The sequence below is a fragment of the Ranitomeya variabilis genome, unplaced genomic scaffold (assembly GCF_051348905.1).
Source record: "Ranitomeya variabilis isolate aRanVar5 unplaced genomic scaffold, aRanVar5.hap1 Scaffold_103, whole genome shotgun sequence".
Taxonomy (NCBI): Eukaryota; Metazoa; Chordata; class Amphibia; order Anura; family Dendrobatidae; genus Ranitomeya; species Ranitomeya variabilis.
Genome location: NW_027507936.1, coordinates 185,947 through 203,312, shown reverse-complemented (window position 1 = coordinate 203,312; position 17,366 = coordinate 185,947). Strand labels below are relative to the sequence as shown.

The window sequence follows — 17,366 nt, the reverse complement described above, 5'->3', positions numbered from 1 at the left end:
TCAGAGGCAGCACCAGGCTGCCAGCATCATGCCCAGCCCCTCAGAGGCAGCACCAGGCTGCCAGCATCATGCCCAGCCCCTCAGAGGCAGCACCAGGCTGCCAGCATCATGCCCAGCCCCTCAGAGGCAGCACCAGGCTGCCAGCATCATGCCCAGCCCCTCAGAGGCAGCACCAGGCTGCCAGCATCATGCCCAGCCCCTCAGAGGCAGCACAAGGCTGCCAGCATCATGCCCAGCCCCTCAGAGGCAGCACCAGGCTGCCAGCATCATGCCCAGCCCCTCAGAGGCAGCACCAGGCTGCCAGCATCATGCACAGCCCCTCAGAGGCAGCCTCATGCTGCCAGCATCATGCCCAGCCCCTCAGAGGCAGCCTCATGCTGCCAGCATCATGCCCAGCCCCTCAGAGGCAGCACCAGGCTGCCAGCATCATGCCCAGCCCCTCAGAGGCAGCACCAGGCTGCCAGCATCATGCCCAGCCCCTCAGAGGCAGCACAAGGCTGCCAGCATCATGCCCAGCCCCTCAGAGGCAGCACCAGGCTGCCAGCATCATGCCCAGCCCCTCAGAGGCAGCACCAGGCTGCCAGCATCATGCCCAGCCCCTCAGAGGCAGCACCAGGCTGCCAGCATCATGCCCAGCCCCTCAGAGGCAGCCTCAGGCTGCCAGCATCATGCCCAGCCCCTCAGAGGCAGCCTCAGGCTGCCAGCATCATGCCCAGCCCCTCAGAGGCAGCCTCATGCTGCCAGCATCATGCCCAGCCCCTCAGAGGCAGCCTCAGGCTGCCAGCATCATGCCCAGCCCCTCAGAGGCAGCCTCATGCTGCCAGCATCATGCCCAGCCCCTCAGAGGCAGCACCAGGCTGCCAGCATCATGCCCAGCCCCTCAGAGGCAGCACCAGGCTGCCAGCATCATGCCCAGCCCCTCAGAGGCAGCACCAGGCTGCCAGCATCATGCCCAGCCCCTCAGAGGCAGCACCAGGCTGTCAGCCCCTCAGAGCCACCCTCATGCTGCCAGCATCATGCCCAGCCCCTCAGAGGCAGCCTCAGGCTGCCAGCATCATGCCCAGCCCCTCAGAGGCAGCCTCAGGCTGCCAGCATCATGCCCAGCCCCTCAGAGGCAGCCTCATGCTGCCAGCATCATGCCCAGCCCCTCAGAGGCAGCCTCATGCTGCCAGCATCATGCCCAGCCCCTCAGAGGCAGCCTCATGCTGACAGCATCATGCCCAGCCCCTCAGAGGCAGCCTCATGCTGCCAGCATCATGCCCAGCCCCTCAGAGGCAGCCTCATGCTGCCAGCATCATGCCCAGCCCCTCAGAGGCAGCCTCATGCTGCCAGCATCATGCCCAGCCCCTCAGAGGCAGCCTCATGCTGCCAGCATCATGCCCAGCCCCTCAGAGGCAGCCTCATGCTGCCAGCATCATGCCCAGCCCCTCAGAGGCAGCACCAGGCTGCCAGCATCATGCCCAGCCCCTCAGAGGCAGCACCAGGCTGCCAGCATCATGCCCAGCCCCTCAGAGGCAGCACCAGGCTGCCAGCATCATGCCCAGCCCCTCAGAGGCAGCACCAGGCTGCCAGCATCATGCCCAGCCCCTCAGAGGCAGCACCAGGCTGCCAGCATCATGCCCAGCCCCTCAGAGGCAGCACCAGGCTGCCAGCCCCTCAGAGCCAGCCTCATGCTGCCAGCATCATGCCCAGCCCCTCAGAGGCAGCACCAGGCTGCCAGCATCATGCCCAGCCCCTCAGAGGCAGCACCAGGCTGCCAGCATCATGCCCAGCCCCTCAGAGGCAGCACCAGGCTGCCAGCATCATGCCCAGCCCCTCAGAGGCAGCACCAGGCTGCCAGCCCCTCAGAGCCAGCCTCATGCTGCCAGCATCATGCCCAGCCCCTCAGAGGCAGCCTCATGCTGCCAGCATCATGCCCAGCCCCTCAGAGGCAGCCTCATGCTGCCAGCATCATGCCCAGCCCCTCAGAGGCAGCCTCATGCTGCCAGCATCATGCCCAGCCCCTCAGAGGCAGCCTCATGCTGCCAGCATCATGCCCAGCCCCTCAGAGGCAGCCTCATGCTGCCAGCATCATGCCCAGCCCCTCAGAGGCAGCCTCATGCTGCCAGCATCATGCCCAGCCCCTCAGAGGCAGCCTCATGCTGCCAGCATCATGCCCAGCCCCTCAGAGGCAGCACCAGGCTGCCAGCATCATGCCCAGCCCCTCAGAGGCAGCCTCATGCTGCCAGCATCATGCCCAGCCCCTCAGAGGCAGCCTCATGCTGCCAGCATCATGCCCAGCCCCTCAGAGGCAGCCTCATGCTGCCAGCATCATGCCCAGCCCCTCAGAGGCAGCCTCATGCTGCCAGCATCATGCCCAGCCCCTCAGAGGCAGCCTCATGCTGCCAGCATCATGCCCAGCCCCTCAGAGGCAGCACCAGGCTGCCAGCATCATGCCCAGCCCCTCAGAGGCAGCACCAGGCTGCCAGCATCATGCCCAGCCCCTCAGAGGCAGCACCAGGCTGCCAGCATCATGCCCAGCCCCTCAGAGGCAGCACCAGGCTGCCAGCATCATGCCCAGCCCCTCAGAGGCAGCACCAGGCTGCCAGCATCATGCCCAGCCCCTCAGAGGCAGCACCAGGCTGCCAGCATCATGCCCAGCCCCTCAGAGGCAGCACCAGGCTGCCAGCATCATGCCCAGCCCCTCAGAGGCAGCACCAGGCTGCCAGCATCATGCCCAGCCCCTCAGAGGCAGCACCAGGCTGCCAGCATCATGCCCAGCCCCTCAGAGGCAGCACCAGGCTGCCAGCATCATGCCCAGCCCCTCAGAGGCAGCACCAGGCTGCCAGCATCATGCCCAGCCCCTCAGAGGCAGCACCAGGCTGCCAGCATCATGCCCAGCCCCTCAGAGGCAGCACCAGGCTGCTAGCATCATGCCCAGCCCCTCAGAGGCAGCACCAGGCTGCCAGCATCATGCCCAGCCCCTCAGAGGCAGCACCAGGCTGCCAGCATCATGCCCAGCCCCTCAGAGGCAGCACCAGGCTGCCAGCATCATGCCCAGCCCCTCAGAGGCAGCCTCATGCTGCCAGCATCATGCCCAGCCCCTCAGAGGCAGCCTCATGCTGCCAGCATCATGCCCAGCCCCTCAGAGGCAGCCTCATGCTGCCAGCATCATGCCCAGCCCCTCAGAGGCAGCCTCATGCTGCCAGCATCATGCCCAGCCCCTCAGAGGCAGCCTCATGCTGCCAGCATCATGCCCAGCCCCTCAGAGGCAGCCTCATGCTGCCAGCATCATGCCCAGCCCCTCAGAGGCAGCCTCAGGCTGCCAGCATCATGCCCAGCCCCTCAGAGGCAGCACCAGGCTGCCAGCATCATGCCCAGCCCCTCAGAGGCAGCACCAGGCTGCCAGCATCATGCCCAGCCCCTCAGAGGCAGCACCAGGCTGCCAGCATCATGCCCAGCCCCTCAGAGGCAGCACCAGGCTGCCAGCATCATGCCCAGCCCCTCAGAGGCAGCACCAGGCTGCCAGCATCATGCCCAGCCCCTCAGAGGCAGCACCAGGCTGCCAGCATCATGCCCAGCCCCTCAGAGGCAGCACCAGGCTGCCAGCATCATGCCCAGCCCCTCAGAGGCAGCACCAGGCTGCCAGCATCATGCCCAGCCCCTCAGAGGCAGCACCAGGCTGCCAGCATCATGCCCAGCCCCTCAGAGGCAGCACCAGGCTGCCAGCATCATGCCCAGCCCCTCAGAGGCAGCACCAGGCTGCCAGCATCATGCCCAGCCCCTCAGAGGCAGCACCAGGCTGCCAGCATCATGCCCAGCCCCTCAGAGGCAGCACCAGGCTGCCAGCATCATGCCCAGCCCCTCAGAGGCAGCACCAGGCTGCCAGCATCATGCCCAGCCCCTCAGAGGCAGCACCAGGCTGCCAGCATCATGCCCAGCCCCTCAGAGGCAGCACCAGGCTGCCAGCATCATGCCCAGCCCCTCAGAGGCAGCACCAGGCTGCCAGCATCATGCCCAGCCCCTCAGAGGCAGCACCAGGCTGCCAGCATCATGCCCAGCCCCTCAGAGGCAGCACCAGGCTGCCAGCATCATGCCCAGCCCCTCAGAGGCAGCACCAGGCTGCCAGCATCATGCCCAGCCCCTCAGAGGCAGCACCAGGCTGCCAGCATCATGCCCAGCCCCTCAGAGGCAGCACCAGGCTGCCAGCATCATGCCCAGCCCCTCAGAGGCAGCACCAGGCTGCCAGCATCATGCCCAGCCCCTCAGAGGCAGCACCAGGCTGCCAGCCCCTCAGAGCCAGCCTCATGCTGCCAGCATCATGCCCAGCCCCTCAGAGGCAGCCTCATGCTGCCAGCATCATGCCGCCCAGCCCCTCAGAGGCAGCCTCATGCTGCCAGCATCATGCCGCCCAGCCCCTCAGAGGCAGCCTCATGCTGCCAGCATCATGCCCAGCCCCTCAGAGGCAGCCTCATGCTGCCAGCATCATGCCCAGCCCCTCAGAGGCAGCCTCATGCTGCCAGCATCATGCCCAGCCCCTCAGAGGCAGCCTCATGCTGCCAGCATCATGCCCAGCCCCTCAGAGGCAGCCTCAGGCTGCCAGCATCATGCCCAGCCCCTCAGAGGCAACACCAGGCTGCCAGCATCATGCCCAGCCCCTCAGAGGCAGCACCAGGCTGCCAGCATCATGCCCAGCCCCTCAGAGGCAGCACCAGGCTGCCAGCATCATGCCCAGCCCCTCAGAGGCAGCACCAGGCTGCCAGCATCATGCCCAGCCCCTCAGAGGCAGCACCAGGCTGCCAGCATCATGCCCAGCCCCTCAGAGGCAGCACCAGGCTGCCAGCATCATGCCCAGCCCCTCAGAGGCAGCACCAGGCTGCCAGCATCATGCCCAGCCCCTCAGAGGCAGCACCAGGCTGCCAGCCCCTCAGAGCCAGCCTCAGGCTGCCAGCATCATGCCCAGCCCCTCAGAGGCAGCCTCAGGCTGCCAGCATCATGCCCAGCCCCTCAGAGGCAGCCTCATGCTGCCAGCATCATGCCCAGCCCCTCAGAGGCAGCCTCTTTTTGCCAGCATCATGCCCAGCCCCTCAGAGGCAGCCTCATGCTGCCAGCATCATGCCCAGCCCCTCAGAGGCAGCCTCATGCTGCCAGCATCATGCCCAGACCCTCAGAGGCAGCCTCATGCTGCCAGCATCATGCCCAGCCCCTCAGAGGCAGCCTCATGCTGTCAGCATCATGCCCAGCCCCTCAGAGGCAGCACCAGGCTGCCAGCATCATGCCCAGCCCCTCAGAGGCAGCACCAGGCTGCCAGCATCATGCCCAGTCCCTCAGAGGCAGCACCAGGCTGCCAGCATCATGCCCAGCCCCTCAGAGGCAGCACCAGGCTGCCAGCATCATGCCCAGCCCCTCAGAGGCAGCACCAGGCTGCCAGCATCATGCCCAGCCCCTCAGAGGCAGCACCAGGCTGCCAGCATCATGCCCAGCCCCTCAGAGGCAGCCTCATGCTGCCAGCATCATGCCCAGCCCCTCAGAGGCAGCCTCATGCTGCCAGCATCATGCCCAGCCCCTCAGAGGCAGCACCAGGCTGCCAGCATCATGCCCAGCCCCTCAGAGGCAGCACCAGGCTGCCAGCATCATGCCCAGCCCCTCAGAGGCAGCACCAGGCTGCCAGCATCATGGCCAGCCCCTCAGAGGCAGCCTCATGCTGCCAGCATCATGCCCAGCCCCTCAGAGGCAGCCTCATGCTGCCAGCATCATGCCCAGCCCCTCAGAGGCAGCACCAGGCTGCCAGCATCATGGCCAGCCCCTCAGAGGCAGCACCAGGCTGCCAGCATCATGCCCAGCCCCTCAGAGGCAGCACCAGGCTGCCAGCATCATGCCCAGCCCCTCAGAGGCAGCACAAGGCTGCCAGCATCATGCCCAGCCCCTCAGAGGCAGCACCAGGCTGCCAGCACCATGCCCAGCCCCTCAGAGGCAGCACCAGGCTGCCAGCATCATGCCCAGCCCCTCAGAGGCAGCCTCATGCTGCCAGCATCATGCCCAGCCCCTCAGAGGCAGCCTCATGCTGCCAGCATCATGCCCAGCCCCTCAGAGGCAGCACCAGGCTGCCAGCATCATGCCCAGCCCCTCAGAGGCAGCACCAGGCTGCCAGCATCATGCCCAGCCCCTCAGAGGCAGCACAAGGCTGCCAGCATCATGCCCAGCCCCTCAGAGGCAGCACCAGGCTGCCAGCATCATGCCCAGCCCCTCAGAGGCAGCACCAGGCTGCCAGCATCATGCCCAGCCCCTCAGAGGCAGCACCAGGCTGCCAGCATCATGCCCAGCCCCTCAGAGGCAGCCTCAGGCTGCCAGCATCATGCCCAGCCCCTCAGAGGCAGCCTCAGGCTGCCAGCATCATGCCCAGCCCCTCAGAGGCAGCCTCATGCTGCCAGCATCATGCCCAGCCCCTCAGAGGCAGCCTCAGGCTGCCAGCATCATGCCCAGCCCCTCAGAGGCAGCCTCATGCTGCCAGCATCATGCCCAGCCCCTCAGAGGCAGCACCAGGCTGCCAGCATCATGCCCAGCCCCTCAGATGCAGCACCAGGCTGCCAGCATCATGCCCAGCCCCTCAGAGGCAGCACCAGGCTGCCAGCATCATGCCCAGCCCCTCAGAGGCAGCACCAGGCTGTCAGCCCCTCAGAGCCACCCTCATGCTGCCAGCATCATGCCCAGCCCCTCAGAGGCAGCCTCAGGCTGCCAGCATCATGCCCAGCCCCTCAGAGGCAGCCTCAGGCTGCCAGCATCATGCCCAGCCCCTCAGAGGCAGCCTCATGCTGCCAGCATCATGCCCAGCCCCTCAGAGGCAGCCTCATGCTGCCAGCATCATGCCCAGCCCCTCAGAGGCAGCCTCATGCTGCCAGCATCATGCCCAGCCCCTCAGAGGCAGCCTCATGCTGCCAGCATCATGCCCAGCCCCTCAGAGGCAGCCTCATGCTGCCAGCATCATGCCCAGCCCCTCAGAGGCAGCCTCATGCTGCCAGCATCATGCCCAGCCCCTCAGAGGCAGCCTCATGCTGCCAGCATCATGCCCAGCCCCTCAGAGGCAGCCTCATGCTGCCAGCATCATGCCCAGCCCCTCAGAGGCAGCACCAGGCTGCCAGCATCATGCCCAGCCCCTCAGAGGCAGCACCAGGCTGCCAGCATCATGCCCAGCCCCTCAGAGGCAGCACCAGGCTGCCAGCATCATGCCCAGCCCCTCAGAGGCAGCACCAGGCTGCCAGCATCATGCCCAGCCCCTCAGAGGCAGCACCAGGCTGCCAGCATCATGCCCAGCCCCTCAGAGGCAGCACCAGGCTGCCAGCATCATGCTCAGCCCCTCAGAGGCAGCACCAGGCTGCCAGCATCATGCCCAGCCCCTCAGAGGCAGCACCAGGCTGCCAGCATCATGGCCAGCCCCTCAGAGGCAGCACCAGGCTGCCAGCATCATGACCAGCCCCTCAGAGGCAGCACCAGGCTGCCAGCATCATGCCCAGCCCCTCAGAGGCAGCACCAGGCTGCCAGCATCATGCCCAGCCCCTCAGAGGCAGCACCAGGCTGCCAGCATCATGCCCAGCCCCTCAGAGGCAGCACCAGGCTGCCAGCATCATGCCCAGCCCCTCAGAGGCAGCACCAGGCTGCCAGCATCATGCCCAGCCCCTCAGAGGCAGCACCAGGCTGCCAGCATCATGCCCAGCCCCTCAGAGGCAGCACCAGGCTGCCAGCATCATGCCCAGCCCCTCAGAGGCAGCCTCATGCTGCCAGCATCATGCCCAGCCCCTCAGAGGCAGCCTCATGCTGCCAGCATCATGCCCAGCCCCTCAGAGGCAGCCTCATGCTGCCAGCATCATGCCCAGCCCCTCAGAGGCAGCCTCATGCTGCCAGCATCATGCCCAGCCCCTCAGAGGCAGCCTCATGCTGCCATCATCATGCCCAGCCCCTCAGAGGCAGCCTCATGCTGCCAGCATCATGCCCAGCCCCTCAGAGGCAGCCTCATGCTGCCAGCATCATGCCCAGCCCCTCAGAGGCAGCCTCATGCTGCCAGCATCATGCCCAGCCCCTCAGAGGCAGCACCAGGCTGCCAGCATCATGCCCAGCCCCTCAGAGGCAGCACCAGGCTGCCAGCATCATGCCCAGCCCCTCAGAGGCAGCACAAGGCTGCCAGCATCATGCCCAGCCCCTCAGAGGCAGCACCAGGCTGCCAGCATCATGCCCAGCCCCTCAGAGGCAGCACCAGGCTGCCAGCATCATGCACAGCCCCTCAGAGGCAGCCTCATGCTGCCAGCATCATGCCCAGCCCCTCAGAGGCAGCCTCATGCTGCCAGCATCATGCCCAGCCCCTCAGAGGCAGCACCAGGCTGCCAGCATCATGCCCAGCCCCTCAGAGGCAGCACCAGGCTGCCAGCATCATGCCCAGCCCCTCAGAGGCAGCACAAGGCTGCCAGCATCATGCCCAGCCCCTCAGAGGCAGCACCAGGCTGCCAGCATCATGCCCAGCCCCTCAGAGGCAGCACCAGGCTGCCAGCATCATGCCCAGCCCCTCAGAGGCAGCACCAGGCTGCCAGCATCATGCCCAGCCCCTCAGAGGCAGCCTCAGGCTGCCAGCATCATGCCCAGCCCCTCAGAGGCAGCCTCAGGCTGCCAGCATCATGCCCAGCCCCTCAGAGGCAGCCTCATGCTGCCAGCATCATGCCCAGCCCCTCAGAGGCAGCCTCAGGCTGCCAGCATCATGCCCAGCCCCTCAGAGGCAGCCTCATGCTGCCAGCATCATGCCCAGCCCCTCAGAGGCAGCACCAGGCTGCCAGCATCATGCCCAGCCCCTCAGAGGCAGCACCAGGCTGCCAGCATCATGCCCAGCCCCTCAGAGGCAGCACCAGGCTGCCAGCATCATGCCCAGCCCCTCAGAGGCAGCACCAGGCTGTCAGCCCCTCAGAGCCACCCTCATGCTGCCAGCATCATGCCCAGCCCCTCAGAGGCAGCCTCAGGCTGCCAGCATCATGCCCAGCCCCTCAGAGGCAGCCTCAGGCTGCCAGCATCATGCCCAGCCCCTCAGAGGCAGCCTCATGCTGCCAGCATCATGCCCAGCCCCTCAGAGGCAGCCTCATGCTGCCAGCATCATGCCCAGCCCCTCAGAGGCAGCCTCATGCTGACAGCATCATGCCCAGCCCCTCAGAGGCAGCCTCATGCTGCCAGCATCATGCCCAGCCCCTCAGAGGCAGCCTCATGCTGCCAGCATCATGCCCAGCCCCTCAGAGGCAGCCTCATGCTGCCAGCATCATGCCCAGCCCCTCAGAGGCAGCCTCATGCTGCCAGCATCATGCCCAGCCCCTCAGAGGCAGCCTCATGCTGCCAGCATCATGCCCAGCCCCTCAGAGGCAGCCTCATGCTGCCAGCATCATGCCCAGCCCCTCAGAGGCAGCACCAGGCTGCCAGCATCATGCCCAGCCCCTCAGAGGCAGCACCAGGCTGCCAGCATCATGCCCAGCCCCTCAGAGGCAGCACCAGGCTGCCAGCATCATGCCCAGCCCCTCAGAGGCAGCACCAGGCTGCCAGCATCATGCCCAGCCCCTCAGAGGCAGCACCAGGCTGCCAGCATCATGCCCAGCCCCTCAGAGGCAGCACCAGGCTGCCAGCCCCTCAGAGCCAGCCTCATGCTGCCAGCATCATGCCCAGCCCCTCAGAGGCAGCACCAGGCTGCCAGCATCATGCCCAGCCCCTCAGAGGCAGCACCAGGCTGCCAGCATCATGCCCAGCCCCTCAGAGGCAGCACCAGGCTGCCAGCATCATGCCCAGCCCCTCAGAGGCAGCACCAGGCTGCCAGCCCCTCAGAGCCAGCCTCATGCTGCCAGCATCATGCCCAGCCCCTCAGAGGCAGCCTCATGCTGCCAGCATCATGCCCAGCCCCTCAGAGGCAGCCTCATGCTGCCAGCATCATGCCCAGCCCCTCAGAGGCAGCCTCATGCTGCCAGCATCATGCCCAGCCCCTCAGAGGCAGCCTCATGCTGCCAGCATCATGCCCAGCCCCTCAGAGGCAGCCTCATGCTGCCAGCATCATGCCCAGCCCCTCAGAGGCAGCCTCATGCTGCCAGCATCATGCCCAGCCCCTCAGAGGCAGCCTCATGCTGCCAGCATCATGCCCAGCCCCTCAGAGGCAGCACCAGGCTGCCAGCATCATGCCCAGCCCCTCAGAGGCAGCCTCATGCTGCCAGCATCATGCCCAGCCCCTCAGAGGCAGCCTCATGCTGCCAGCATCATGCCCAGCCCCTCAGAGGCAGCCTCATGCTGCCAGCATCATGCCCAGCCCCTCAGAGGCAGCCTCATGCTGCCAGCATCATGCCCAGCCCCTCAGAGGCAGCCTCATGCTGCCAGCATCATGCCCAGCCCCTCAGAGGCAGCACCAGGCTGCCAGCATCATGCCCAGCCCCTCAGAGGCAGCACCAGGCTGCCAGCATCATGCCCAGCCCCTCAGAGGCAGCACCAGGCTGCCAGCATCATGCCCAGCCCCTCAGAGGCAGCACCAGGCTGCCAGCATCATGCCCAGCCCCTCAGAGGCAGCACCAGGCTGCCAGCATCATGCCCAGCCCCTCAGAGGCAGCACCAGGCTGCCAGCATCATGCCCAGCCCCTCAGAGGCAGCACCAGGCTGCCAGCATCATGCCCAGCCCCTCAGAGGCAGCACCAGGCTGCCAGCATCATGCCCAGCCCCTCAGAGGCAGCACCAGGCTGCCAGCATCATGCCCAGCCCCTCAGAGGCAGCACCAGGCTGCCAGCATCATGCCCAGCCCCTCAGAGGCAGCACCAGGCTGCCAGCATCATGCCCAGCCCCTCAGAGGCAGCACCAGGCTGCCAGCATCATGCCCAGCCCCTCAGAGGCAGCACCAGGCTGCCAGCATCATGCCCAGCCCCTCAGAGGCAGCACCAGGCTGCCAGCATCATGCCCAGCCCCTCAGAGGCAGCACCAGGCTGCCAGCATCATGCCCAGCCCCTCAGAGGCAGCACCAGGCTGCCAGCATCATGCCCAGCCCCTCAGAGGCAGCCTCATGCTGCCAGCATCATGCCCAGCCCCTCAGAGGCAGCCTCATGCTGCCAGCATCATGCCCAGCCCCTCAGAGGCAGCCTCATGCTGCCAGCATCATGCCCAGCCCCTCAGAGGCAGCCTCATGCTGCCAGCATCATGCCCAGCCCCTCAGAGGCAGCCTCATGCTGCCAGCATCATGCCCAGCCCCTCAGAGGCAGCCTCATGCTGCCAGCATCATGCCCAGCCCCTCAGAGGCAGCCTCAGGCTGCCAGCATCATGCCCAGCCCCTCAGAGGCAGCACCAGGCTGCCAGCATCATGCCCAGCCCCTCAGAGGCAGCACCAGGCTGCCAGCATCATGCCCAGCCCCTCAGAGGCAGCACCAGGCTGCCAGCATCATGCCCAGCCCCTCAGAGGCAGCACCAGGCTGCCAGCATCATGCCCAGCCCCTCAGAGGCAGCACCAGGCTGCCAGCATCATGCCCAGCCCCTCAGAGGCAGCACCAGGCTGCCAGCATCATGCCCAGCCCCTCAGAGGCAGCACCAGGCTGCCAGCATCATGCCCAGCCCCTCAGAGGCAGCACCAGGCTGCCAGCATCATGCCCAGCCCCTCAGAGGCAGCACCAGGCTGCCAGCATCATGCCCAGCCCCTCAGAGGCAGCACCAGGCTGCCAGCATCATGCCCAGCCCCTCAGAGGCAGCACCAGGCTGCCAGCATCATGCCCAGCCCCTCAGAGGCAGCACCAGGCTGCCAGCATCATGCCCAGCCCCTCAGAGGCAGCACCAGGCTGCCAGCATCATGCCCAGCCCCTCAGAGGCAGCACCAGGCTGCCAGCATCATGCCCAGCCCCTCAGAGGCAGCACCAGGCTGCCAGCATCATGCCCAGCCCCTCAGAGGCAGCACCAGGCTGCCAGCATCATGCCCAGCCCCTCAGAGGCAGCACCAGGCTGCCAGCATCATGCCCAGCCCCTCAGAGGCAGCACCAGGCTGCCAGCATCATGCCCAGCCCCTCAGAGGCAGCACCAGGCTGCCAGCATCATGCCCAGCCCCTCAGAGGCAGCACCAGGCTGCCAGCATCATGCCCAGCCCCTCAGAGGCAGCACCAGGCTGCCAGCATCATGCCCAGCCCCTCAGAGGCAGCACCAGGCTGCCAGCATCATGCCCAGCCCCTCAGAGGCAGCACCAGGCTGCCAGCATCATGCCCAGCCCCTCAGAGGCAGCACCAGGCTGCCAGCCCCTCAGAGCCAGCCTCATGCTGCCAGCATCATGCCCAGCCCCTCAGAGGCAGCCTCATGCTGCCAGCATCATGCCGCCCAGCCCCTCAGAGGCAGCCTCATGCTGCCAGCATCATGCCGCCCAGCCCCTCAGAGGCAGCCTCATGCTGCCAGCATCATGCCCAGCCCCTCAGAGGCAGCCTCATGCTGCCAGCATCATGCCCAGCCCCTCAGAGGCAGCCTCATGCTGCCAGCATCATGCCCAGCCCCTCAGAGGCAGCCTCATGCTGCCAGCATCATGCCCAGCCCCTCAGAGGCAGCCTCAGGCTGCCAGCATCATGCCCAGCCCCTCAGAGGCAACACCAGGCTGCCAGCATCATGCCCAGCCCCTCAGAGGCAGCACCAGGCTGCCAGCATCATGCCCAGCCCCTCAGAGGCAGCACCAGGCTGCCAGCATCATGCCCAGCCCCTCAGAGGCAGCACCAGGCTGCCAGCATCATGCCCAGCCCCTCAGAGGCAGCACCAGGCTGCCAGCATCATGCCCAGCCCCTCAGAGGCAGCACCAGGCTGCCAGCATCATGCCCAGCCCCTCAGAGGCAGCACCAGGCTGCCAGCATCATGCCCAGCCCCTCAGAGGCAGCACCAGGCTGCCAGCCCCTCAGAGCCAGCCTCAGGCTGCCAGCATCATGCCCAGCCCCTCAGAGGCAGCCTCAGGCTGCCAGCATCATGCCCAGCCCCTCAGAGGCAGCCTCATGCTGCCAGCATCATGCCCAGCCCCTCAGAGGCAGCCTCTTTTTGCCAGCATCATGCCCAGCCCCTCAGAGGCAGCCTCATGCTGCCAGCATCATGCCCAGCCCCTCAGAGGCAGCCTCATGCTGCCAGCATCATGCCCAGACCCTCAGAGGCAGCCTCATGCTGCCAGCATCATGCCCAGCCCCTCAGAGGCAGCCTCATGCTGTCAGCATCATGCCCAGCCCCTCAGAGGCAGCACCAGGCTGCCAGCATCATGCCCAGCCCCTCAGAGGCAGCACCAGGCTGCCAGCATCATGCCCAGTCCCTCAGAGGCAGCACCAGGCTGCCAGCATCATGCCCAGCCCCTCAGAGGCAGCACCAGGCTGCCAGCATCATGCCCAGCCCCTCAGAGGCAGCACCAGGCTGCCAGCATCATGCCCAGCCCCTCAGAGGCAGCACCAGGCTGCCAGCATCATGCCCAGCCCCTCAGAGGCAGCACCAGGCTGCCAGCATCATGCCCAGCCCCTCAGAGGCAGCACCAGGCTGCCAGCATCATGCCCAGCCCCTCAGAGGCAGCACCAGGCTGCCAGCATCATGCCCAGCCCCTCAGAGGCAGCACCAGGCTGCCAGCATCATGCCCAGCCCCTCAGAGGCAGCACCAGGCTGCCAGCATCATGGCCAGCCCCTCAGAGGCAGCACCAGGCTGCCAGCATCATGCCCAGCCCCTCAGAGGCAGCACCAGGCTGCCAGCATCATGGCCAGCCCCTCAGAGGCAGCACCAGGCTGCCAGCATCATGGCCAGCCCCTCAGAGGCAGCACCAGGCTGCCAGCATCATGCCCAGCCCCTCAGAGGCAGCACCAGGCTGCCAGCATCATGCCCAGCCCCTCAGAGGCAGCACCAGGCTGCCAGCATCATGCCCAGCCCCTCAGAGGCAGCACCAGGCTGCCAGCATCATGCCCAGCCCCTCAGAGGCAGCACCAGGCTGCCTGCATCATGCCCAGCCCCTCAGAGGCAGCACCAGGCTGCCTGCATCATGCCCAGCCCCTCAGAGGCAGCACCAGGCTGCCAGCATCATGCCCAGCCCCTCAGAGGCAGCACCAGGCTGCCAGCATCATGCCCAGCCCCTCAGAGGCAGCACCAGGCTGCCAGCATCATGCCCAGCCCCTCAGAGGCAGCACCAGGCTGCCAGCATCATGCCCAGCCCCTCAGAGGCAGCACCAGGCTGCCAGCATCATGCCCAGCCCCTCAGAGGCAGCACCAGGCTGCCAGCATCATGCCCAGCCCCTCAGAGGCAGCACCAGGCTGCCAGCATCATGCCCAGCCCCTCAGAGGCAGCACCAGTCTGCCAGCCCCTCATAGCCAGCCTCAGGCTGCCAGCATCATGCCCAGCCCCTCAGAGGCAGCCCCAGGCTGCCAGCATCATGCCCAGCCCCTCAGAGGCAGCCCCAGGCTGCCAGCATCATGCCCAGCCCCTCAGAGGCAGCCCCAGGCTGCCAGCATCATGCCCAGCCCCTCAGAGGCAGCACCAGGCTGCCAGCATCATGCCCAGCCCCTCAGAGGCAGCACCAGGCTGCCAGCATCATGCCCAGCCCCTCAGAGGCAGCACCAGGCTGCCAGCATCATGCCCAGCCCCTCAGAGGCAGCACCAGGCTGCCAGCATCATGCCCAGCCCCTCACCAGCATTCTGTGCCACCATGTGCCTCGGCAGCAGAAATTGAGAGACTAGTAATGATACTGAGATGTCATATAGAACAGTCCAGCTGTAAATGCATCTTATAAAGTATACTACACTGTTTAATATATATATTTTTTTCTCTCCATAGGTCGAATGCTGGCAAGAAATATGTTGCCTATGCCAAGCTCTTTTATAACCGTTTTCTTGCTTGACATGTTATTTTTGACTTATGCCTAATTTCTTACAATAAATAAAATGTTATCAATGTTTGACATGTTTTTTGCCTCTTTAGTATAGTAGTTGGGTGTAATGTTAATTGAATATAGTTGGGGATATTCAGCATGAGACTATATCTTTTTCAACTGATAATGCATCTTGGAGGCTGCTGCAACATGCATTATTGTTATGAAAATGCACTGGACACATGCAATTCAGCATCCAGGTTTATGCGAGGAAATAAGGGAAACACTCCCCACACACCTGCAGTAGTGACACCTGTCTTTTTGTCTTCACCAACAGTGATGCATGTGTGGGTGTCCCCAGTGTTCCCCACCCAAAAATATGCATCACTGCATGTGATTGGGCAAGCAAACCATGGGACATTCTTGCATGTTGTCAATGTGGGTGTAAACACCCATTGTATGTGGGTGAGAAATGACACCCCAGGAATACCCACACATGTGCCCTTGCCCACTATTAGTGATGAGTGAGCATGCTTGGCACTGCTCGACAATCGAGTAGCACCATTATTTAAGCCAACATGCTCGGCTCACCATTGCTGGAAGTGATGTCCCCAGTATTCTCGGTCTACTGTGGATAAGTAAACGGAACACCCCAATCACCACTATGGTAGGGGACAGCTTGGCAATTCCCCCACAAATGGCACTGCATTCCTAGGCTGTGTCCACCAAAAGTAATGACTTGGGGTAGCCCAAGATTTACTCGCCCACTGGAAATTAGTAATGCATGCTGGTGGAGAAAACTGGGGACACCCTGCATGTCATCATTGTGGGCAGGAACAGGCCAGGAAAGCCAAAACACACATCGCTATTGTGATGGTTCTGGAAAAGTTCCCAGGCTTCCCCTGCAGTAACGTGTGCATGGTGGATTTGAGTATCACAGCTTAGATGCAACAATAATACAAATTCAGATGTAATGAAGAATTCTGGTGGTTTATTCAACGCATTTCACGGTCTCCGACCCCTTCATCAGGAAAACACAAAGACAAGGGGCCTTTAGGAGGCAGTGTGGCCTGCCACACAGGCTCAGTAACACAAATTGAGAGACGTCACGGGACGGAAATATGCCATAATGAACTGCTATGATTGTTGCCGATCAGCAACAGAAGATGTGAGTCCTCTCTCTCGCTTTCTGTGCCTCTGCGAGCCCCTCTCTGCCTATATGTGCTTTTCAATGACTATCGGTGCCTCTCTGCCTCACTATCATTCTCTGCCTTCATGTGCCTCACTGTGCCTCATTGTGCCGCTTTGTGCCTCTTTCTGTGCCTCCCTGTGCCTCTCTCTCGCTCACTGTGTCTCAGCAATGCAAATTGAGAGACTGGTGAAGTGATTCAAATATGTCACATTGAACAGCCCAGCTTGTTGCTATTCAGCAACAGAAGATGTGAATCTTGTCTATCACATTCTGTGCCTCTGTGTGCCTGTCCCAGCCTATATGTGCTTTTCAATGACTATCGGTGCCTTTCTCTGCCTCTCTATCATTCTCTGCCTTCATGTGCCTCTCTGCGCCTCACTGTGCCTCATTGCGCCGCTCTGTGCCTCTCTCTCGCTCACTGTGTCTCGGCAATGCAAATTGAGAGACTGGTGAAGTGATTCAAATATGTCACATTGAACAGCCCAGCTTGTTGCTATTCAGCAACAGAAGGTGTGAGTCTTTTCTCTATTGTGTTCTGTGCCTCTCTGTGTCTCACTGTGCCTCATTTTGCCTCTGTGCATCTGAAAATGTTCAAAAGATGAGAGGCAGCTATTGCGCTCATGTTTGGCACAATCAGCCAGCTATCACTGTTGAAAATGACATACTGAGGATGAGAGCCGTCTATTGTACTCATTTTTTGCACAATTAGCCGTCTCTCCCTGAATAAAATGACATACTGAGGATGAGAGCCGACTATTGTACTCATTTTTTGCACAATTAGCTGACTCTCACTGATGAAAATGACATACAGAGGATGTCACATTGAACAGCCCAGCTTGTTGCTATTCAGCAACAGAGGATGTGAGTCTTCTCTCTATTGCATTCTGTGCCTCAATGTGCCTCACTGTGGCTCTGTGCCCATCCCAGCCTAAATGTGCCTTTCAATGACTCTCCATCTTTATCTGCCTTCATGTGCCTTTCTGCGCCTCACTGTGCCTCATTGCGCCACTCTGTGCCTCTTTCTGTGCCTCCCTGAGCCTCTCTCTCGCTCACTGTGTATCGGCAATGCAAATTGAGAGACTGGTGAAGTGATTCAAATATGTCCCATTGAACAGCCCAGCTTGTTGCTATTCAGCAACAGAAGGTGTGAGTCTTTTCTCTATTGTGTTCTGTGCCTCTCTGTGTCTCACTGTGCCTCATTTTGCCTCTGTGCATCTGAAAATATTCAAAAGATGAGAGGCAGCTATTGCGTTCATGTTTGGCACAATCAGCCAGCTCTCACTGTTGAAAATGACATACTGAGGATGAGAGCCGTCTATTGTACTCATTTTTTGCACGATTAGCCGGCTCTCCCTGAACAAA

At 63.3% G+C, this 17,366-nt stretch overlaps 1 long non-coding RNA gene across 1 annotated transcript in view; it reads left to right on the top strand.

Annotated features, from left to right (window-relative positions):
* Positions 1–14,899, top strand: part of LOC143789121 (uncharacterized) — a 61,590-nt gene extending 46,691 nt beyond the window's left edge. The window contains exon 4 of the long non-coding RNA XR_013218919.1: positions 14,779–14,899. This is a non-coding gene — a long non-coding RNA (uncharacterized LOC143789121). The remainder of the gene's footprint in view (positions 1–14,778) is intronic.
* The last annotated feature ends 2,467 nt before the right edge of the window (positions 14,900–17,366 follow it).